The 26,061-nt window shown below is 37.7% G+C and overlaps 1 protein-coding gene across 3 annotated transcripts in view; it reads right to left on the bottom strand.

Moving 5' to 3' along the window:
• The window catches only part of LOC128000774 (protein FAM222B), a 68,482-nt gene that overhangs the window by 24,643 nt on the left and 17,778 nt on the right, over nt 1-26,061 (bottom strand). The window contains exon 1 of one of the 3 annotated variants that reach the window (XM_052592296.1): nt 23,324-24,599. The exons of 1 other annotated variant lie outside the window; for it this stretch is intronic. The gene's annotated coding sequence lies outside the window, so the exon portion shown is untranslated. Of the gene's footprint in view, nt 1-21,821; nt 22,732-23,323; nt 24,600-26,061 lie in introns of those variants that run through there. One more of the 3 variants, XM_052592294.1, reaches the window with a different exon arrangement.

Here is a 26,061-nt window from a genome sequence, read left to right as displayed (position 1 = left end):
TTGTGCAAGCTTTAATACTGACTTGTGTGAAACCGGGCACTGATGCATAAGCAGTAATGTCGCTAACAATGTGTGAGCAGGAGTGAACGAAGCCTTTTGGCCACCTCTAATCAATTTCATCAGCAGCCTGGCACTCAATGGCAGCTCACCACAAAGCTCAGGATCTTTAGGGAACAGTACAGCTACTGCAGCATCAAATGCAAATAAATAAATGACTCCAGTCTTTACAGTTTCAGTAATATAAAAGTATGTTAAATCAGTAACTAAATACTGTCTGCCTACAAGAGCAATTGTGCCCAATGTCTGAAGTCAAATTTATCAGTGATGAATTCCTATCAGTTTTCCATTACCTTTCTAGTCATTTGTGATTGATTACCAGACAAGGATTTACAAAAATCATTCAAATTCAGACTGAATCCCTAATGAATTATTTCCATACCAATAACAAACCAATCAATCTTTTGTGAACAGCATACATTATTATTTGGGGTGGGTAAGAATGTATGTTTTTTAATGCACCAAGCCTGCATTTATTTTTTAAAAATACAGTAACAGTAATATTGTGTAATTACTCCAGTCTTCAGTGCCACACGATACTTCAGAAATCTTTTGAATATGATGATTTGGTTCTCAGAAAACATTTCTTATTATTATCAATACTAAAAACTGCTGTGCTGCTTAATTTTTGTGGAAACCATGATGATTTTTTCAGTATTCTTTGATGGTTCAAAAGAATAGAATTCATTTGAAGCAGAAAATCATTTGTAATGTTACAAATGTTACATTTGTAATTGTAATGTTTTTACTTGCACTTTATTATTATATATAAACTGATCTCACATGTATATTAATACCTACATTACAGTGAAATTTATATTAATATTTAGCAAGAGAGCTAATTTTCTGACACAACTTCAGAATTTTGGTGCCATGACCCTGGTTCACTTTATGGGCTTAATTTAATATAGCTGATATATCTGAATTTATGAAGTAACTGATCTTAGCACAGCTATTTAAAGTAAGATTATGTTTTTTACAGCCTATACCCCCCCCCCCCCCCCCCAGATCTAATTATCCAGAAGGAATTCTGCACTCAGGGCTCATGAATCATGTGAGCCGTGAATCTTGTGCCTCATACAGAGACGTCTTTGATGAATATGGCCTCAGTGATTGTGAAGTGCTCTGTAGTGGTTCACAGCAATCAGACAGAGCCAGTGATTCATCCTCATCTCCACTCAGCTCCATGACCGCTTTCGGCCCTCAAATGCACTGATCTGACTTTTATGTATCTGACTGTGTTTATTCCACTTGTTAAATTACTACGCTGTGTTGTACATCCTTGTGTGTCATATAAAATACTGTGTGATGCTACAATATGGTTCAATGCAACGCTTCAGTCTACACTGATAAGAGCAAAGCTACCCATTAACAAGAAAGCCGTAGTACAATGTAAAGTGTACAGAAACACTCTGCTCTGCTACGAACACAAACACAGATCTTGGTGCATATCCAGAGACCCATTAGCCATAAATTACGCTTAACCAAGAGGTCAAAGTGTGGCTGATTAATATGGCCCAGTCATTCCCTGCTGGTGGACACATCATCTGCCTGCTAAAAACAGATCCACTAACTGTTTTTTTTTTGGTTTTGTTTTTTTTCCCCAAGAAATACATAAATTGCTAATGTTTATTATATTGCAGTAAACATTTTACCAGTGACAGATTATAATTGGAAATGTAAAAGGGACTTATCACTGTCTGCTGCCTTTCAGGTCACATTTACCATAAAAAAACAAACACAAAAAAAATGTAAAATTGTGACATATTATTAAAATCTACTTAAATATATTTTGAAATGTAATTTATTATTGTGAAGGCAGAGCTTTATTTTCAGCAGTCATTACTTCACTGTCACATAATACTTCAGAAATCATTATAATGTGCTGATTTAATACTTCTGAAAGATTTCTATCAATATAGAAAAGAGTTTTGCTGCTTAATATTTTTGTGGAAACTGTTAAACATCAAGAAATCATTTGTAACATTAAAAAGGCATCCTTCCGGAATAAAGGTATTATTTTTTTCAAAATACAATAAAATAATCATAATAATTACTCAAAACTCAATGTGTCATATTTCTGGTGATTGGCTAAAAAAACAACATCCATAACTGAGCTCCCATAAGCAAAGATAGGAAAATTCAAGTGGCAAACTTCCAGGAGGTCCTGCACTACCCGATCAACTGCCGTGGAGATAAAATAATAGCTTTCTCGAGGTATTTTAGACCTCCTTCACCTTAACTCTCAAGCCAGCAAATGTCTCTGTGGGTTATGACCCATGTGAAGGCGATACTCTGACCTGGAAGTGTAACATTCCTGGTGCTCCTACACCATAAGCCCACCCAGCAACTAATGCGGCTGCTTCCAGACACCATAACTCTCGGTATGTGATGGGGGTGATATAGTGGCAAGCCAGGAATGCTGAAAACAGCAGCTTATCTGATAGAAACACCACCAGCGGTGGGCAAAGTTCCTCCCCCCAGTAAGATTGCATTTCATAAGATGGATCAGTTTCGCTCTGATCACATAGTAACAAGGTTGGACGTGCTCAGCAGGAGTGCTGATGCTAGAGGACTAGGATTCTCAGAAGAAAAGGCCAGAGGTCCAAAATCAGATCAAGAGGGGCTTAATGCGGAGGCAGAGGACACTGGCTTGTGTGGGTCTGATATTGTGAAGAGTGGTAGTTACAAAGGCATGTGGGTTGGTGAATCATCCAACAAAAGCAGTGATTTTGAGATGCTCATGCATGTGCGAGCACACTTGGTAATTGTGGCTGCATAATTTCTTATGAAGGCCAGGTATAATTAAATAGTAATCTTCTAAAATCCAAACTGATGTTTGTCTGCGAAAAGCCATGCAAAAACAAAGACCACGGAGTGAAGCGAATATAAATGGTGCATTCGTGATGAATCAGATTGAAATGTCTCTTTATAGAACGAGCTGTGCAGAGCGTCACATTGAAGGAACAGATCCAGCAGCACAGTTTGACTGGCTATAGATGGGGATGGCAGCTGGGCTCAATGGGTTCAAGGTTGTGGTTCCAGCATGATCTCACGGCAATTCGTAAATTAAGAGGTGGGCAGCATAGACACTTAAGAGAATTCATATGAAATTGTACAAGCTCATTCGTATAAAATCCTATGATTTGTACTAAATTGTACATATTTTATGAGTTGCACAATTTGAATTTGTATGTATGACCTACACCTTACCTTGCCTCTAAACCCACCCGTCACTGGGGTCTAGACAAATCATACAAAATCGTATGAGTGAGGTCGTAAGAATTTGTACGAATTAGCCACCTTGTAAAATACGTACAAATTGGTCATGAGATAGCATTGGTGGTTCTCGCAGCCAAGCATTGTTTCTGCATATCCACCATGTTTTTAAGTGCCGGCTCTTGCCTGATTAACCAAAACCTTCAAAAACAATCAAAAAATCTCCATCACCTGCGCACTTTCACATGGAGCAGCATTTACTACACAGAGCCGTTGTTCACTGACAAGCTGCGCTAAACATGCGCAAGATATGATCGTGGTTTTGTGCAGCTTGTCAGTGAACAACGGCTCTGTGTAGTAAATGCTGCTCCATGTGAAAGCGCCCAGATGATTGATGATTGAGATGATTGAGACTAGATGTGCATTAAATATCGCATGCAATTTATCGTGCCGCCCTAATTCTTATTACCATTTTTTCTTGTGAACAGCGTTCTGTTTCAAGCTAAACTGCCAGTGTGAAAACCATCTCTCATGTTACTACATACTAAACTCCTGAGGTGCAATTTCAGATTGTTTTGTTAATGTCTTCCACTTTGCTAAATTCAACTGATTTCAATAGATGATGATTTAGCTAGTTAAATGTGCCCTTCCTAAATACAAGTATAAATGTTTTTCAATAAATCAATAAATAAAAGAATCAATCTTACTGACCCCAATTTTTTAAACAGTAGTGTAGACTACACAAGCTTTGCACCAGTCTAGGCCAGTCTATCAGACTGATTTTCTTGTTCAAGTTAACTCAGTTATTGTGCACTATTTTCAGACAAATTTTCAACTGGGCTGAGCTCAGCACTTTGATTGAGCCATTACACAACATTAATCTTGTTTTTCTCGAACTACTGTATTGTTCATTTTGGCCTTGTGTTCGGGATCATTGTACTGCTGAAAGAAGAACTTTCTCCCAAGCTTCAGTTTTTTTAGGTTTTAGGTTTGGGTTAGGGATGTCAAATTTCGATTATTTCCATGATCGATCATCGTTTAAATTAACGATCAATTAATCGATTAATCGTTAACCATAATACTGCAAAATGCGTCTATTGCAGGCACGCAGTCAGCGGTATGACAGGATGTGCAAAAGCCACACACACACACAAAACGCTTTCTCACTTGAATTAAAGAGGTTTTAGTCTGAATAAAATGCTAGTAGCAGGATTATAAAATGAATAGATGCGATTATGATCATTTGATAAAATGAAGAGAGCGCGCCATACTTTTGAGGTCATTTTACTTTGTTGACAGTTTCCAATCCCGCACGGAGAACGCTGAACGCGCCTCTTTAAATGGTTTTGTGGTGCTCGTTGTTGTATTTTAAAGCACAATTGCAATGATTTCAACTGACATTACTGTATAAAATTATCCGAAATGTGGAGCGCGTGTGACTGCGCTGCACATTAAGTGAACTACATCGGCGCTGCTGCACCAAAACACAGTTGCTCACATTAATTTGATCCTGCTGGATTCTGTCCTAGAAAATGTCAGATTTTTAAAAATCCGGCATACAGCGCATTAGATCGTGACAGTGCATGTGTGCAGACGAGGATGAGCGAGCAGGGCTTTGGCTAGATTTATTTGGAGGTTATTGCTCATGTCTCATTCGGCACAAATCTAAATGTTTCCATATTCGCAATGTATTTGAATGTTAAACTATTATTTATAATGTAAACTAGGCTTGTGCTTAACACGCATTCGCATATAGACGGAAAAGATGATCCTCTTCATATGAGCAAAAACGTCCTTGGCATAACAGCAGAGTGGACCGGTATACTACGGTCTATTTAAACTGACCAGTGTAACCTTTTAATGTTTAGTTGACTATTTTATTTTGATAATGAACAGACTGCGATGTAAGTTTGAATCGCTAGAATATACGTGTGCAGCAGGCTCCGGGGCGATCGAAACAGCTGAGACATTAAAAAAAAATATATATTTTCCGCAAAAGTGTTTACTTTCATTTGTGCACTCTCACAATAAAAACAGAAGATTTGTGCTCTTGTAAAATAAAGCAAACAAACAGAATGCGTTGTCATCCTTTTTTTTTTTTTGTGAACTTACGGAGCGCCCACACTTCTGTTTTAAATCCGTTAATCTTAATTAGCCTATTTAAATCGGATATATTTCGCATAGCCTATTAAAAAAAAAAACAAAAAAAACATGAAAACAAATTGTTATTTTTATGTTGGGCCTATTACTTAGTAGGCTATACATTTTCCTTAAAGCATCCCATTTTGTCCCAGGGCTTAGAACCTGTGCCCTAGTCAGGTCCATGCAGAAACTTGTGAACGATGCTCGGCGTCACCGTTTAGTGACAGCAGTGAATGCTCCAGGAATGTGTCGGTCACAGCGCCTATTAATCGCCGTTTTGAATCCAGCAATTATTTATTTAGAAATGATAAGATCTGATTATGACAAGTGTGGTATAAAAGCTTTGTTTATTAGAGGAATAATAGGTTAACTGGAAAATGTTAGATCGCGACCATGCTTTTGGACCCCATAGTCTTCATTTACGCGGCTTTGTTCTGGTTTGCCGGTTGGTCACGAATTTCCACAAATTCAGTATATTTAGACATCGTTTCTTTTCCTAAATCTTCATAGTCTAACCCTCTAATTTCCCAGGTTTATTTTATTATCTTTTGCTTTTAATAACTGTTTTCGCATCTCTTACTGTGGTAAACATGGGAAGGGAAATTAAAGATTTCATGAATTAAGAATTCGTTCGATTTATTAATTTGTTCCCCTATTTCACTTAAATCATGGGTTATTTAGGGAACAAAATTAATGAAACATGGACAATTGCCACATTAATAATTCGTAGAAATGAATTAACAAGTTGTAGGAATGAATAGACTACCTGTCCTGTCACTGTGTCCCGCAGCCCTGCAAAGCGCACGATATAAAACCGTTATCTGATGAAATGATTAGTAACTACATTTCTATTGCATTTAATGTTGAAGAACTTTTATGTTGTTTCTATTTTAATGTACTTTAAAGTTTAAATCACATTAAAAGCTTAATTTGTACATTGTGAATGAATGATGATGCTTTTATATATCGTCACCGTCACTCACAGCCGCTCGCACGTGTTGAGTGCGCATGAGCCGCACGCAGCCCAACACTGAATCGGTTAACCGACCATCGACAGCCTTAATCGATTGCATCTCTTATCGACAATTAATCGATCATCGATTAATCGTTGACATCCCTAGTTTGGGTAATGTACTATTTACACCAGACAAATAGCTTTGGCAAAAAGCTCTTTCTTGTTTTCATCTCGCAACAAAATCTTGAAACTTCTTGGTTAAAAGGATTACAATGAGGTTCCCTTTGTTAACATCAGTTAAACACATTATAGTTAACGAACTAACAATTAAAAATACTTCTAAAGCATTTATTATTCTTAGTTAACATTTCAAAATGTACTAATTCATAGTTAAAAATCAAAAGGTGTAACTGTAAATATGTGCTGAACTAAAATGAACAGTTGAATTTAATTAACTAAGGTTGGTTAACAGATTAATAAATATTATAACAAATGTATTGCTCATTCTTAGCTCATGTTAACTTTTAACTGATGAGACCTTACTGTAACGGGTCACCAAAATATTTTATTTTTCAGCAAATGCTAACACTAAAACTAAACATTAACGGTAGGTAACGCATTAGGTATCAGGAACTATGAAAAAATGCAGTTATTCTACAACACTATTCATCTAGTTTATTGTCAATTGCTACATACATTGATATATTTTTTTATTAAAAATTAAAATTAAATATAAAAAATATATTTTTTAACATGTTAATGCATTATGAATGACTTCACAATGAACAATGATAGATGTATAAATGAAGACTGACAACTTTGACAGAGACTGTAAAAAAATGGTAATGAGTTGAATCTTTTTGTACAGTCACATGATTTGTTTGCCACCATTTAATACAGAACAACCTTTTCTATAGTGGTTTGATGGATCTTCCACTTCCTCAGTAATTGAAACAACAACGGCCACATCCTAGACATCCTAACACTTGATATTTTGCTTTTTGTTAATTTATACATGTTTATGTTATTTATAACTTTTCTGAAAGGCTCTTTAGTCTTTATTCTCACAACTGTCCTTCAGATTCAAAGACTGAAAGCATTTTTAACTGTGTGCTTAATGCTTTTAATGCAATAATTCACAAGTAGAAGCCAATTAAGACAAACTTGGAAAATGTGTCCTTGATAGAGTGATTTTTTGTTCATCTAGGTAAGCTCATATCTTCTAGGATGCCGTTTACACAAGAACATTTCCTAATAAACACAATGTTACATTAAATTTGAGTGTATATGCTGCTCAGAACTGAGAGTCGGATGAGAGTACTGGTTCAATTTTATCTGACAGATTGGCAGCTGCTGTCTCTAGTAATCAAAGGTCACTTCATTTTTATTTCTCCAGAGAAAAGCAGTAGATGTAGAGTGTCAGCAACACCTTGAGTTTGAATTGCATGCATATGCCCCAGCACATTTATGTATGCGTGTGTGTGTATGTGTGTGTAATATACTGTATCTCTCTCTCTTTCTCCACAGCCTCCAGGGAATAGGGAGGGAAATTGAGGCGCGCTCCCAAGGGTGGAGAGACGGTTGCCAGAAAGATTAACCCGCCATCCTTTTATAGCCTCTGACAAGAGGTTAAATCAAACGTTACAGTTCCGCACAGTAACCTCTCTCTGAATAATTAGATCATGAATATTACAGTGGCTGGCTCTGGCAGGCCACGGCTGATCAGTCCTGGCTGGAGAGGCTGAGGGCCCTGCTAAAATTTAAAAGCTGCTCATTATAATAGCCTCATAGAAGGAACATTTCAGTGAAACCAATGAAGGCTGAAGTGAATTAAATAGATGGCCCATAAAGTCATCTTGACCAACATACTCCAACAAACTAAAACAATGCCAAATGTTGGGCCAAAGGATGGCTAACAGCTCAATGGCAAAAAAATCCACAGGACACGACTGAAATATGGAAATATGTGATCTTTAAGCAAAATTAACAATGAGTCTATGCATCTTAATGTGTCTTTAAAATAAATAATTTTGAAGTAAATTATTTCAAAGCTTAGTAATGGAGTTCAATTTAACAGGGAAATAATGTTTCTACTTAAAAAAAAAAAAAAAAAAAAAAAAAAATGGTTATTTGTAGTGGTAGACCAATTTATCGCCAAAGCCGATATATCAGCCGATATTTGGCATTTTTCAAATATCGGCATCGCAATAAGTTTTTCTGCTTGGTCTGTTCGATGTGATGGCGCTGAGAACGGCTGTGTAAAAAGAAATGTGTTTGTGCTGTATGTAAAATGAGTGCTACCCTGGCTTTATTTGAAAAATATGATTCCCATTGCATTCTTCCTGGAATACTGAGTGCTCTGTTGGTTAAAGTGTTAACTTCCTTTTTAATTATATTTTTATTTGCCATCTAAAGTAATTATGTTTATTTTGCACATTTATTTTCAAATTTCTTAAATATTAATAATAATTTGTAAAAATATTATAGCAGCTTTATATCAGCTATCACCTCCCCTGCTTTCCAAGATATCGGCATGGGCATCAGCTGTCAAAAAACACATATCGATAGACCACTAGTTATTTGACAAGTAGTATGCACACTATGCAGACGTAAGGTGTTATGAGTGTCCCGACTTAAAAGAGCCCACCTAAATGCCTCGATGACATTCTGATCCTTAGATTTGACACCACTTAGCGAGCACCACTAATAAGCATTCTCCTTCACTGTTGTCACTAAACTGAGGTTGATTTGTGGATGGAGGCTAGGAGCGTTCATTGATATGGCAGTATGAATATTTGTCGGGTCATGTAGATAACGCTACCCTACTTCACAGAAACACCTGCTCTCAGATGACTTCGGGCAGGAGCCCCTATTAATTACAAGAAGCCGGCACAGAGGGACAGTCAGCATGCAATGAGACCATGGGACATCATCTACAGGAAGACAAATGGCCCTGCCATGACTAAATGCAGACACACACATTTTCAAGCACACACACATACATACTCAGCTCCTTCTCATTCTCTTCAATCAAGTTCTGTAATGCTGCCCATGTAGGTCTTACTCACTGCCAGCCAGGCTATGCCACATTTCAGAAACTAGGTCACATGGATTGCTTTTTATCACACAACTCCACAAGTGGACTCAAAAACACTATAGGCTGCTTCAAACACGCTTTCGTATGCATGATGCAAGCATAAAACAAACAGAGCTAGCATTAACAAGCACACAAAAGAGCTTCTGGTAATGGACGGCTTCTTCAAGTAACCCCACTTTCCGGTCTCTGGCACAAAAGAGGGAAATGGCAGAAGGTGTACTCGTCATTGATTGCTGAGAGACGCCTGACAAAAGGTCTCCACTTGCCCCCGGTGCTAGTCACTCATTCACCCATACTACACTTCTCAGATGAGGCCTTTGTGCTTGTGCAGCTTTTGTACCTCTTGTACATGCATTAATAACACACTAGAGTTTCATAGAGCTCACTGGATCAACTTGTTTTTGCAAGATTTCAAGGAGGACAGCAGAAGCCTAGAAGGCACCTTTGTCTTTTGACAGTGTTATTAAGCTGCCCTCATGTCTGTCAGCGCACCTCTCTGCACCTGCTTCTGTAAACAACTCTCTGTTTCTCTTTCCCGCACACAGGAGCTAAGCGTCCTCAGAGGCAGGCCCGAGTCTGATCCTGTGCTAGATTGATAACCATTGAGCTGCCTGGGTAAATCAGCGGGTGGCACAAAAGGTTACAGAAGGTCTCGCATCTCACTACCTTCGGAAAACACACTTGATTTATTGGCTTGGCATGCTGATGTCCACAAAGTGAACTTTTCTGGAAACTTGATTATGAAGGATGTGACCTTCGAAATGATTTTTGACATGCTATGAGATCCTCAGGCACTAACGATAGTCGAGGTATTTTTGAATCTCCAACAATCCAAACGATCTTCAGTGGACATTCACTTATAGTAATTTGGGTCAATACTTAAAAATGCTTACAATTAACAGTTAAATGTAATCTTTAGCCACTCTGATAATGACTATCAATGTTTTTACTGTACATTCTAATGTTGTTACGTCTAAATTCACTTGCATTGTTTTTGGTCATTTATCAGCACTGACAATTTAAACCTCACATGACTGGATGAGTACAAACAACAAACAGTTCATTTCCATTAGTTATTTTGTCTATGGGTCTAGCATTCTGCCCACTTTAGATCAGACACAGAGATGAAGCATTGCATTTATTTAATGAATAGAGAGAGAGAGAGAGAGAGAGAGAGAGAGAGAGAGAGAGAGAGAGACTTTGATGTTTCCTCGTTGTTTTTCTTGTTGCTGAGAAATATAATGTTGCTTTTTGCAACAACTATTTCTAATAGTCATTGAGGAGTGTTAACAAGAAGTATCTGTGTGTGCAGCCTGATCTCAGTGTTTGATTGACTGTCTGTAGCTATGTGTGTGTGTGTGTGTGCACTTCAGTGAAGGAGGTGCATTCATTTAGAATGGTGATTAAATTGTCTTCAGACGGGACACACTAAAAATGGACACAGAGAGGAGAGAATAGACGCGATAGCAGAAAATACTGTACAGGCACAGCAAGCTCACTGTTCATGATTCTCTAAATATTTAAAGAAAAATATAAATATTGGAGTGGGGGTTTATATGAATGTATTTTTGAAAGGACCTGACTGTTTCCAGAAAGGTTTTGATGTTATTTTGTCCCTCTTACCTCCGTATAATGCATATTAAAGGGGTCATGACATGAAAAACCAAATTTCTTTGTATGCTTAATACATCCTGCAAGTTTCATAATGTCATCAATTAAAAAAAAAAGCATTTATGTAATAACCTTTAGAAAACTGCTAATTTTGGATCAAGGGACAAGGTGACATCACCTGGGCATTTGCATATGACCACCTCCAGCGCAAGACAACTTACGCTAAACCTATTTTTGCATCATGGCATCATTCAGGACCAAACAACGACACCACAAACTGCAAGCAATACATTTAATGTAAAAACTATGTTTAAAATGATAATGGTTTAATTATGGTAATGGATGCTAGCCAGTCATAAAAGTGGATGGACCTCTTAAAGGTAAAACACCCCAAAATCTTCATAAATCACTCAATTTTAAATGTTTTTCTTCCCAAAATATTTAGTAATATTATAATTACACCTCAGGAAACATAATTTATATTTATCATAACAGAATTTGCAGTCTTTGCAGTTTTTGTTTTGTGCAGGTGTTTTATAATGGAACTATACAATCAACACATCAATATATACATATACATCAATTAGTATTGCGATTAAAACACCTCTAATTTTTATTGCCTTCTCTGATTGACTCTAATAATTTTATATATATATATATATACACACACACACACACACACACACACACACACACACACACACACACACACACACAAACACGCATATAAAGGTATTATAAGGTGCAAAGTAACAACTTACAAAGCATTCAATTAATCACAATATTTTGTAACAATTATTAAATGAACAATGTGCACAAAAAATATGCTAAAGCCATAAAACAGACAATTAATAATCATCAATGCCCTAAAACCGACAATTAATCGTCATAATTGCAATGATTTCTTAGACAATTAATCATCAGCCAAATTGCACAATTGTGACAGACCTACACACAACAACTGTCTACTGAAACACAAATCTGTGGTATATTTCTGCAAATTTTCATTTCTGTTATCCATTAATCTTCAGAAGGACTCGACTGTTTCACAAACAAACAAACAAAAAAAAATGCTCTGTTCACACCTGAAGCAACATTAAGACAAGCAGTCATTCCAACTTATTCTGCCCTTCCCTTGGGCTACATGTTAGTTTGAGAGAACGTCCCTGATAAACTCAGCAAAACATCGCCACTGATCCTGAACAAACCGTCACTGGCATTTGACTCAGCCAAAGGCATTAAGCCCTGCATAACAGCACCCTGATTCTTCACTCGATGGTCCACTCATACACTCCTCAACTCTGACCTGTCATTACAGGGCAATGTGATCTCTTCAGCGGAGTTCATCCAGCATAGACACACATTCCTGGATTAGGTAGCTGAGAAAGTGAGACCATGTGCTGTGGACAGGCTTGTAAACAGAGATGTTAGTTAGCATGTGGCTCGCATTTAATAAAACCTTATTCTACATAACAGATCTAGATGGGGCCTGACAGTTGTCACAAAGGTTGATCTTTTTTAGGAAATTTTATGAGGGTCTGAGAGCCCAGAAAGGTGCATAACGGATGAGTATCATATTAAAGAAATGCAGGCGAGCTGAAGTCAAGGCGAACAGACAGGATGGAATGGGTCAGGTTAGTCAAATAGTTTTTAAAATGAACTGTGGTCAAACTAACAACTCTCAATTTTAACTTGGACTAAAACACACAAACTCTCATGCTTGGCAGTCGCACCCTAAACAACATCCTGCCCGAAACTTCTCAGAACAAACAGACCAAGAAACACAGGTCAGGCTGAACCCCCACCTCTCTCACACTGAATTCAATCTCACAAACACGTGAAAGGGATATGGACCTGCCTCAAATGTCCAAAGGTGCTGAGGTTAATCTAGAGTGGCAGAAGTCACTTTCAAAATGAACATGCGGCACATGCTGGCTTCAGCTCTGAACACAAACATCTATTCTCTTTCACTCAGACCCAGTGAAGGTCAATGCTTCCCCTTTACCTCCTCTCTCCCCATGACATACAAGCCGTTATTCATCCCTACCCTCTCTCCTACTTTACCTAAATAAAAAAATAAACATTGTGGTTAAAGAAATCCCTTCCCCTTCACTCTTTCTACAACAGAAATAATGTCATCTCTCCATAGCGGCCTGTACAGAGATAGTATACAGCATTCAGTATTCTCAACAATGGATCTTAACAGGAGCACTGATTCACTGGCCACATAATGGGCTCCATTCTCGGCTCTGGATCCCTTGAGCTGAAATAACACACACATGCTAAACAAACACTTACACACTCGCATAATGGTGGGATTCTTGTGCTGCTGCAAAATGAAAGGGTTTTTACAGGATATCCAGGTCAATACTCCTTTGACTTTTGCCTTCACCTTTCAATAAAAACATGTGCACACAAAACATGGTTACAGAGAAAGTATTGAGTCAGAAAGGGGTCGCAAAAAAGCTAGGCTGAAAGTGAAATGGAGAGATTGTGACAGAAACGCAGATCTAATCCTCAGACATGCTTTTTGATAGGCTCAGAGCTAACATATGTAGGGTTGGGAACCGAAAACCGGTTCTTATTCAGAACCGGTTCTGTTTTTTTTTAAAGAACCGGAACCGTGAGCAATTTCTAAGTTTCGGTTCCGAAAACAGTTCAAGTGCAACACGTGACCAAGCACTGTGAGCAGCCTTGCATTTAGCGTTTCCCGTAAAGGATGTCACAAACCAAATAACAGAAATGCCACCCTGCCTCTTAAATTACTGAGCACATTGATTCCAATGACACGCACTCCACAGACGCGTCACGTCACGTCTTTAACTGCCTAAAGGCCCGCAAGCATTATGCGCTTCAGTCTATGTAGTAAACAAACCCGCACGTCTCTGCCATTCATTCATTCATTCACACAGACACGTGCAGAACATGCAGGATTCATATTTCAACCAACATTTGTGGCTTAACATTTACAGATACTGGTCCATATGGAGATTTGATTTGATTAATTTATGCTAACTTTGACAAATTCCGTGACTGTCATATTACAGTTTTTCTCGATCGCTTTGGTACATTTCATGAATCATCCATGACATTTGCAAAACAGTAAGTGCATTTCTCAAAACAACTCGTACAAATAGCCAAATACCGTGGATTACCTGCAAAAGCCAGTCTCTTGCTCAAAATCCTTAGTTCATCTCTCAAAAATAAATATCTGTGGCAATGAACATGTCAGTGCTATCAGAATGACAAGTCCTTGTGTCATAGTTTACGGATAAGACAGTCAAATCTCTTAGTCATGTTGTCAATATAACAGTGTACTCTGGAGGGATGTTCTGATGTAAACTATGGCAACATTTTGGATGACAGTTACTGTATTGAACAGTATGCCATATGCTTATGTATGCCATATATCCATTTCAAAAGTACACAATACTGTAGGTCGGATATTGATTGAAAGAGCCTGGATAGAATTCCCAGTTACACGTTTACTAGTGGTCTGACCAAAAAAATTATAAAGTCAATTTTCAGAATTTGTAACTCTTGTGTTGTCCTCTATAAGCTTTCCAAATGAAGATTCATGAGATGAACCTTTGAGCTATTTCAGAGAAATGGTTTATCATTCTTTGATCTACATTCTCTTCATTACTCAAGATTAAATTGCACAATGCATGCCCAATTTACAATAAGTCTAATAATAATAATAATAATAATAATGTGTAAAAAAATGTGGCAGATTATGACAACTAGATTAACCATTTTGCATTTAATGACTTACACGATGAACTAAAGACTAGATGTTTTGAGGGGTAAGACTATTGAACAGAAAACTTTGTAATTCATTTTGAGCGACATGACATTAGCTACTGATAAAGTAGGAAACCACAATTAAACGTGCATAATCAATTGCACGAATGTACAAAGCAATCGCAACTTGTTCAAAAGAATGATAAACTGGTTTTATGATGTCTATAAATAACTAGAAGATGTGGAGGTTGTACAAGTAGTTTTGAGAATTTCATTTTGATTCTGATTTGAGAAATGCACCAAAGTGACGGTAAAATGTAAGTTTCATTTTCATGCCTGAATTTTGAGATTCCGTTCGCATTTTCTGCTTCACGGAAATCATAGCGCTGTATGCGTCAAGAACCAGGTTGACCGGGTTCTCGGTACCACCGGTACTTAAAGAAACATGGTACCGTGACATTTTAATTTTTTTTGTACCAACTTGGTACCAAAGTACCGGGTCTTTTGACAACATAATACTGAGCATTGAGTAGTTGAGTATTGTGCATTTTTCCTTAACACTATTTTTTAAATAGTTGTTTGATGATTTTAATGGAACCAGAACAATTAGGCATAACCAGAAATGTTTGAATGATTCCCAACCCTAAACATATGAGTGTAAAATATGGCTGGATCAATACCAAAATGTTGGTATCTCGTACCTTAGTTTCGACATCAAAAATACATTCAGTTACTCTTTAAAGTAATGAAAATAAACTAATTTGTAGATATCAAAACATGAGAAATGCACATCTCTGCAAATTTCCCCACACTTTACCCTTTGTTTTTACATAATATGTAACATAATTTGAAGATGTTTTGGTACTGACGCCAAACTTATCACTCTTTTATAAATAATCTTATCTTCTGGTTTCCATACATCAAATTAAATAAAAATTTTGAATGTAAAATGATGAATGGCTTTGAATTAAAGCCCCTGCAAAATGAATAAATGCAAAACAAAATACCATAACTATGTATTTTGTACTAATATAGAATATATTACAGTGATATAAAACAGCTAACACCATACTATGATATTTTGCTCATTTCGTACTCCACTTCACCACACAAAAAGTAAAAATGACCTGATAAACATCCCATCTGGATCTGAGTACTAATTAAAAATCTGGTAAATGCATTGATAAAGATATTAATGCATCTCACACATTAACTTTTATGATTTACACATAAACTTTAACTGTACAGCACATTGCCATATAGGTTAGTTACCGAAACTTGCAAAATGATGATTGTTAATACCATTATACTATGCAACTCCAATAGCCAACACAAGATAACAGAGAAACAAGTCAACATTTTCCAATTTTATCACAAAGAATAAAAGGACACAAAACAAAGAGATAAATTGAAAAAAGCCAAGAGATCCAAAACAATAGCAACCCTTAGATTCCAGTTCACGTTTCTGAATCTCTTTAAATAATTTCTGTGAAAAGATGTTGGCCTGACTGGTGTGACAGCCTTGAGTTTGACTTGAGGGTCTGTAGAACTTTAACAGCCAATGGGGACCGCCCCAGATAAAAAGGCAACCAATGGCAAGAGCTGAGAGTAAGTGCTCGCCTGTGGCAAAGAACATTAATCAAAGCGCTTTTATGAGCGGTAGAGCAGAGGCTGGCATGATCAAATTTAACAGACGTGCCAAATATCCACAACACACGCTCCCCGCCTTTGTATCTCTCTGACTGTCAGCTGACTTAACCTGCTCCACGTAACCTGACATTAACCTTTTGATGTTTCACCGTATTGTTCTCTGTTCCAGGAGGAATCAACTATCCCATCATCCTGTCATCTCAGTCGTGTATTACGACTTTACAATTGATCATTCCTCTCTCAATAACACACACAAAAGAACACAGATGAAACACACACACAGACAAAGGTCCATGTGGTTTCTGCAGAGAGTGAAATCCATTAAAAGGGGAAGCTGACAAACACAAAAAAACATAAATTATAGCTCCCGTTCAAAAAAATTGCAAAAATATGCCAGATGTGTCAAACTGTCTGTCTCTCATTAAAGAAGTCTGGCTATCCGTGTGCATGCAAATCAGCATGATTGGCAAAGGAAGGATGAAGATGAACAAGCATGTCAAAATGACAGTCAACAAAACATTCAAATGCCTCAACAGAACAAACACTAGAACTTCAAAACTCACATTTGAGGCACTTCTGAATTCAAAATAATTGACTTCTCATCTCATCACATGATCCTGCCTCCTCCAGTTGGAGGCAGATCACACTTTCCTCTCTTCACGACTACAGCTCAGTGTTGCATGACCTCAGAGGTGCCAACACACAGCAGGCCTCCCTGGCACCCGGGCAGGAGATGAGAGTACTGCCATGCTAACGGCATCTTTTCAGATTACACTGGACAGATATGCAATTTGCCAAGCAAACCCTCATTATGCAGCAGGGCAGAGACAGAAGGGAGGGTCAGATATCCCGTTCCAGAGGTCTTATCTAGAGCTGTAAACAGATAAGAGCAGATGACTGCTGCCCTACCGCTCAACTTACAGACAGATGCACAGACACGGGGGATAAACACGTTCCTGTTCTACAACATGAGATACACACACACCAAAATACAGATCTAATCCCTGCTATAGAATAGGTGTCATTATACTGGCCATATCACTTGAGCACACGCATGCACACACTTCCCTTTTACAGGCACCATAGTAATTCTGCTTTAAGGGAGGCAGTCTCGTCTCAATGTACACAACAGACCTGAATATTTCGGCAGCTGACATTTAAGAATTTCCTGTTTTATTCTAGAGAAAAAGTAATGGAAATCTGTAGTTACAGTCTGTAGTCTCCATGTAAAGATATTTGATTGGTGAAATTTCAGTTTGATGTTTTAAACACATTATACTGGGACTGTCACTGTGTGACAATGTGAATACTGGTCTACTGAAATTAAGCTTTTGATTATGTACCTTAATTATTCTAGTATTTATTTTTATGATACAGAATAAAACACCACTGAGTGACAAAAATCTTTAAACTTTAATTGCATTAATTCAAACAAAACCATTTTGAGTGATGATAATATAAAAAAAAGTACCATGCATTGTGACATGAGATATGCTTCGTATTACATTGCAATATTCTGTTTCGCAGATCAGGTTTCAATGCTTAAAAACATTGTTCATCCCTGCAGCATTCTTACAGCCACATGACGATGTTTACAATCCAAAAAATGACAAAAACAGTTTGAGTAGTGTCACACCCCATGACTTTCTGATGCCCTTAACAGATAACAGATGCTATCTGATCTTCCTGGTTGAGCAAATACTGCTTCAATGGTGCCTAAATAATTGGTTATTATACACTTTAGAACTTGTTACCCACTTCTCTGATGAAATGTGTTTATCTTCAGCAAACCTGTGATCTGACTGTATATGTGCTGCTGATGAACTTTTGTATTTTTTACAACTGAAAATGAGGAATTCTTTTCATGACACCGTAACCATTAAAAACATTTAATGAGGTTTGCATATGGATGGTTCAAAGCTATCAGTTCCAGCATAACTTCATCAATCACTTCATTTCCTGCAAGTCCTGTTTCTGGCATTGACTGCAGTAATTTTAGTGCTGAACTGAGTGCAGTTATGCCACTTTTCCACATATTGATTAGTCTTTTGGAAAGTAGAATACAAAAGTGGTTCCCTTTTTGAGATTGATGACCTCTTGTCCTCTGGGCTGATTAATAAAAATGCTTTAGACTTAAACTTACCAAAAGAATAATAATAAAAAAAATAAAAATAAATAAAAAACACCTTACTGCTAGCTTGGCAAAATGCACAAACTAGGGGTGCACGATAAATATCATCCGATAATTAATGTCAAAATCCACGTTTATTATCAGCTTGGATTTGCGCAGCTTGTCAGTTAACAACGGCTCTGTGTAGTAACAGCTGCTCTATGTGAAATCACGCACCTGAGGGAATTTACCTGTGATTAGAGAACCGGCTTTACTGACGAGATGCGCATTAATTATCGGACAATATTTATTGCACACCCCCTAGCACAAACATTACCACACATGCAGTTAACAGTTGCATAAACCCAAGTACAAATCTCTTGAAATGCTTTATCTACTTTCAACTAGACAACAAGCACAGTCCATTCGTAAACAAAACAGGAAACTGGTGGACATATCAATCACTGAGGCCCTGTAAGTCAACCTCGATCTCGTCTAACAGGCTTATCTGAGTCTCTTTAGCTGATCCCTTCAGACCTGCAGTTTACCCTCACACAAAGGGATTTTATGAGTCAGGTCACCACTACTTGCTTTAGGGTGCAGGAAAAGAGAGATCTAGTCTGTTTGAAGCGATATAAAGGGCAGGCACAGGAGAGAGACGACAGAGAGGCTTTATGGCTCTAGTGTAACTACAGATCTTGAGAACTGAAAAAGAGTGTGTGTGTGTGTGTGGCCTGGTTTAACAGCTGGGTGTTTAATTCTCACTCTCAATAGGTGGGGAAAGAGACCTGCGTACATGCATTTTTCTTCAACTGACGTGCAGTGGAAAACAGCTGTGTAAATGTGCACGCAGACCACAAACACACGCAGGCTGGATGTGCACGCTTTGAGAGGCCAACTCAATCTGGCTGTCTTGCAAGCCAAATGAAATATTTTATACAACCCAAACAGGTAGAGAAACTTTTAGAACAAAGTTAAGAGAGTCATTGTCATTTGGTTTTCACATGGATACATTTTTGCAGTCATTTAGATGTGTTTTTTTTAAAGGTTCAACTATCTCAAAGGATTTTTGATAAACATGAAAAGATTAGATTAGTTCTGAGGAAACAAACTCTCTGCATGTTCGAACTTCCCTGTAATAAGATAAGCATAAATTTACTCTTACTATGGAGAAATCCACTAGAAAAAAATAAAATTCACTGGAGAAAATAATATGGATAAAGGACTTTTAACTGGAAGCAACAGTTTTAAGTATATATATATATATATATATATATATAAAACTGAATGATGAATTTGATTTTTTTACAAACTCTCAAATTTTAAGGAATGAGTGAACGATTCCTTAAAAGGAACTTACAAATCACCGCATTCAGGTTCAGATGAGCACACAGCCCATAAGTTCTCACCATCTCTATCTTCTTCACTTCTGCCACTTGGGTTCCTCTCTATCACTTATGCTGTAATTTGTCATCTGCTGACTCACAAGCGGTGATTGCTCATCCTTCAGCTGAGAAATATGTCCACTTGGACCTCATTCAACTGTTCTTCAAAATCACACGAGTGTTTGTCTCTCCCAGCAATTACTATAAGCATTTACAACATGACACTGAGCCTCACAAGCAAAGGACATGAACCAAGAGCCAGAAAAATTAAATGTATGGTATTCATAAAAAAATAAAAAAAACAGGATACCACATTTGGCATTTCCTCCATAATGACTGATTTCACTCTCTACCTCCTGCTAAGCATAAGGCAGGTCAATTAAACACAAACCACTTAAAGAGGAGAATGCAGCCATAAGCTCTCCATGCACACTCATAGAGGAATGTGTTAATTATAAAATGCATTAGCAGGTTGCCACGAGTTCCAAAACTAAGCACCTGAAGATATTCGAACATTGTGACCAGTCAAACAAAGTTGTCTTTGTCATTGCAGCATGAATATATTAATGATTACTGTTATTGGATTACTGTTTTGATTGCCAGTTATTTGTAATTGCTAGTTTTTGGTTGTTGTTGTGATGCTCATCTTTTTACATTAGTTGATTGTCACCATTCTTAAGGTTTGAGTCAAGTGTCTATGTACATTACAATCTTCCAAAATTAGATCCCAAAAATCTTTCATTTGTAAGGTGCTTTTAGAATCAAAATTAGCGTAGTTTCTGTCACATATTAAGCGTCCTATGAAACTGATAATTTATGGCTATCAAAATGACAGATACATTTTATTGCATTAGTAACTTAATATGAACACAGCAGTGCTGATTGAGTCATTGCTTTTATACAACAGCTCTATAAACAACTAAAAAGGTTGGTTACCACATGTAAATAAAAAAGGCCAAATCATCAAGCCAAGCAGGTCACTAATTATTAATGCATTCACTACGATATGCATATAGTTTAATTAATGAAAAATGGATCAGCCAAAAAGAGACTTTAATCTGACAAAAAGCTGTGGATTTTGTGACTACAGAAAGGACAAATGCATGAGTGAAAATGTATTTATTTATGAGAAGACATGCATATTTGAAACAACTGCCCCCGTGATCCATTCAAAAAGCCAAATCACATAATGGCTCCTCATAAAAGAAGAGAAACGTTACACCCAGATGTCAAAATGATCCTTCACCACGCTCGATAATTGTACTGAAAATAGGAGACCATGTTTCACTGGAAATTGGAGTCTGAAATTTAATTATCCAGACTTTGGAAAATGTAGGGCAGACAGAAGACAGCGCAATGATATAAAACTGCACTCAGTGGGTAACTAATGTCAAGCTCCAGGTTTAACTGAGTGAGCACAAGATACCGGAGCCGTAAATCAAATAAACACTCTCTAGCCTCAGGTAATTGCACTTTAAAGAATGGTTAGAAAGAGTCCAAATACACACACACACACACGAAGATACAAACTGAGTGCAAAGGTTTCAGAACCACTGATGCTCTAGATATTCTTCACATTGCTTTTTTTTTTTTTTTTTTTTACAGTGGGCATCTTCAAAATATTTTAGCTGAACTTTTGCATTCAATAACAAACTACTGAGCATGCAGTAATGTTTATGCCAGTGATTCATGGTGTTTGCCAGTTACACAGATGGGAAGTGCTCAGTGCTGCCAAGTCTGCTGACTGGATGAAATTCTCTGATGAAAACACGCAACACGGTCGAAGATCACAACATATGGTCAAGAATAAAATACGGCAAGTCTACTAACACAGATAAGCTTTCATCTTACCCCGGGATCCAGTTATTTACGGATGACATTCGACGAAATCATTTTGCACCAATCCACAAGACCGAAATGCATGGTTAAAGATCCCCTGGACCGCGACAAAAAGTGGCCGATTCAACACCGCAGCTGCGGAGACACCTAGAGCAGAGTGAGCAGGAGCGTCTATCGCACTGGTTTCTCCGTCAGCTAGCCCCGCCTACTCTTTTACATCAACACGGAACCATCCCCCCCATTGGCTTTCGGTTAGACTAGGACGCGTCTAGCAGCGTGCTCGACCAATCACGCCGGTTTCTGAAATTAAAAAGGGGCGGGACTCAGAGTTGGAAGTCATGCGGGTGGATGCGATGCATGACGTCAACCCTTTTGTTACCTTGCCGACCCCTTTCATCTGAAACACCAGTCTAAAAGATAACGTCTTAATTCATAATCATTTTGGTGCAGACTGTGCACTTCAAGAAGCATGTTCCAGGGGTCTTAACTTACAGATAGCACTATTCAAGACAAACAAGATGAATATTCTAATGAAGCAGGTGCAACCTTTAAAACGCATTAGATCTAAATTTCAACTTAATGAGGCACAGACTATACTTGCTGCATGGGTGGCCAGTATTGCTATATGAAACCATGTGATTTTCTGTTATTTCTTTACACTCAAAAGATTTATAACGACTCCATCTGGCCAGACTATAGCTGGACTTTAAGACAGATCAACTGTATATTACTATCCAAATGGCCATGGGTCGTTCACAAAAGTCTTGCACGTATGTGGACCGCAGTCAGTTCTTCACAAACCACAATAAACCCTCTGATGATATGCAACTTTATAACTTTCCACCCACCAGCCAATCTGCCTTCGGCTGTCAAAAGCCCCAGCTTCAAATACCGCACTGCTTCTCGGCGGAAAGATCCCCGTGACATTTCGAGACAACGCCTTTGATATTCAGCAAAGGTCAAAGCCATAAAAAAAAAATGTTTAAAAAAATATATATATATTCTTCTTTTGTTTTCGAGAGGATCAAATGCGAAGTCTGCCATCCAAAATCCCTTTTAACAACGCCAATTATCCCACAAAAACAACATATGCAATAGAAATACTTAACATAGCTGAGAAAACAAGACCATTGCAAGTAATTTATGGGGAAATAAAAACACATCTTCTAATGGAATACAACACATCACAATTAAAATAGCAACTAAATGACCATTCATGGGAATTCAGCATGCAGTAGCCAAAAAAAAATAATTACTCAAATAAATGCATTGCTTGTTCTAGATCAACTCATAAGCGGATTCTCGGTGTATTTAACTGTTGTTATAAGCACTGACGTCAATCTTGTGTTTTGGCCTAAAGCAGAAGGCCAAGTGCATAAGTAGCCATCTCTTCCACACTAAATGAAATAGAGAGCTGACTCCTTTGTTGCTTCCTAAAGCTTGATGGAATAGAGGGACATCAAGCAATCGTGCGCAAAATCACTACGGTAGTATCATTCAAATGCAATACTTACTCTCCGTGGATCATGGTACTATACATTGTTCAGAACATCGTACTGGATTAGTATTATTTGGATACTGTGTTTTGATTTTTTTTTTCTAGTGTTGTTGCTCTGCGTTGCCGAATCAGTGTCGCTGTCTGCGGCAGCAACTTCCGGCGCATGCGCTCCAGCGCTCGCGTCACAGACAATGGCTGCGGTCCAAACATTTTCTTTATTTATATGTAATCTACAAAATTTAATTCCGTTTACCCACACATACATTCGCACACAAGATGTAAATGTTACATTTACAAAAATCTTCCACAGTCAGCATCAGTCCAAATATAATGATTTCTGCAAAAGGCAGTTTTGGAGTCGTCTTTCTTCTCTAACCAATCACACACACATTTTCCCTGAATCTGATTATACCATATTTTAACTTTGGATCTAAATAATCTTTGAGCAGCATCGTGTCTTTCTGGACTTCTTGCAAAAACACTCCTTGTAAATGTATCGCGAGAACCTGAACGTCTGCCTCTTGCCTCGCATTTGATGTTGCTGTGACTGCAGAGATAATCATAGTTTATCATTCTCTAACCACGTTATCTTGGTGCAATTAAGTGAATATCATCTGTGAGATTAATCTCCTTTGGTGGATCGTTTCAATTCCATTTGCTCCAGAAGACAGAGATGTCGTCTTGTATTTGTCTTGGATTTTGTATTGGTTTATCCATTCGGTTGAACCATCAAAAACAATAACTTTAAAAATATCACGATAATCATATTGTTTAAGGAGGAACACATTATATTAGGTAAAGATCTATCTTGATTGTTCGTGTTTGTCTGTAAGGGAAGCTGTGGTTGATATTTCCTGGTAGATTTTCACATTTTGAAAAACAAAAAAAGAATGTTAATCCGTTGAACAATGAAATGCAAACCGTTACACGGACGCTGTTAGCACAAACTGTGCATTTAAAATGTCATGATCTCGTCGTAATTATAAAGCATGAGGTTATTTTATCTCGAGTCATCGTTATGTAGTTTTGACAGAGGCACTGGAAACCTCATCATACACTATACTAAATGGACGCGAATAGAGAAACAGTTTCGTTTTGAGATCCTCTGCTGATATGACAATAATAGCCCACGGTATTTAATCTGACAAACACGTATGTCTGGCAAAAAGTCGAGGCTTCGAACGGAAAGGAAATCTTTAAACTTCCTATCGGCGAGAAAAGAGCCATGGAATTTAAACAAATCTTGACATTTCCTAGGATGTAACGAAACAATCACATCCTTCGCCATTTTGCCGGAAGCCTTCTTCTTCTTTTATTGATTTGTGGTGAAACGCAAGTGGAGTGTGTATGTCGCCACCTACCGGTCTAATGCGCATCAGACCTTTGAGTCTCGTTCATCAAAATGAACGAATCTTTTTTCGAGTAATTTCGTTCATTTCGTTCATTTTGATCAAAATATTATTAAAATGCTACATGTTACTTCGCTAACATGTCTACCAGTGCTTCACACTACAAACAATACAAAACTATAATGTTATAAGAAATAGAAAATATTAATTCATTGTTTACCTGGGTCTTAGATTAGTTCATTTCACCTCTTGTCTGACAAGTCAAGTTTGAGTCGTTCCTTCATCACGTGACAGACCGATAAGCTTTGACTGTATAAAAGGAGTTACCCTGGCAACAAATCTGTGTGTATATTTTTGTTTTTATGATTTTAAGTGTACTGCCTTATTGTTATTGTTTTAATGTTTGTATATTTTAATAATAAAAAAAGACTTTATAAAGGCTCTAACCTATTGTTAGTTCTTTTGTCACGTGACGTGACAGCATTGGATAGAGAAATTAATTTACAAGCTTCCTTACAAATGGGTGAATAGTCATTATTTTTATTATCATCATCATTATCATCATTATTCTAATTATTTACTCTTAGTTACTACATTTCTTGTCTCAAATTGTAGCTTTTTACTTCTTACAGTTTATAAATGTGTGTATTTTTGTCCTGATGGTTATTTTCCATTCACTGAATGCTGTAACAAATGTAATAAATAGTTGATTATTATCATTATTAAGTTTCTTTGCAGCTCAGACTGCATTGGTTAAAGCTTATGGGTCTGTCACGTGATGAACGAAAACTTGAAAAACCAGAAGACTCATGAGATGAACGAATCAATTCTCTTTCAGACTCGGACTGCATTGACTGAAACAGGTGAACATTTCCAATTACTCACATAACCTTGGTTCCCTGAGAGGAGGAAACGAGACATTATGTATGGGGAAATCCATTTTCCTTGAAATTATGAAGTCTGATTTGAATAATTATTTTGCTTGCAAATAGCCAATAGCACCAAAAAACTCAGAATCTTCGAATGAACGAGAGCTATGAGGCTGGAAGGCTTTCCACACAGCAGGTTACGTAATGTCTCGTTTCCTCCTCTCAGGGAACCAAGGTTACGTGAGTAACCGGAGATGTTCCCTTATCGAGTCGGTCTGTCGACATTACGTATGGGGAACAATAAAACCCCTGCCATGTAGGAAAAACCATCCGGCCCAGCTCGCATCGAGCCCCAGTAGAGCAAAAGCACCAAATCTTAAAGCGCGCTAGCTATAGGTCGGGTACCGGACCTGGTTGAAACACCTCTTGGCACTTGGCTCCTACACCATAGTAACCCCGCGCACCCAGTTAAGCAACACTGAACCGGTGTGATGTGGGGAAAAAGGCGGGTTATAATGCGGGCATAATAAGGGGGC

Source organism: Carassius gibelio, chromosome A5 (genome assembly GCF_023724105.1).
Source record: "Carassius gibelio isolate Cgi1373 ecotype wild population from Czech Republic chromosome A5, carGib1.2-hapl.c, whole genome shotgun sequence".
NCBI lineage: Eukaryota > Metazoa > Chordata > Actinopteri > Cypriniformes > Cyprinidae > Carassius > Carassius gibelio.
The sequence above is the reverse complement of the archived record's forward strand: the minus strand, read 5'-3'. Positions and strand labels throughout refer to the sequence as shown.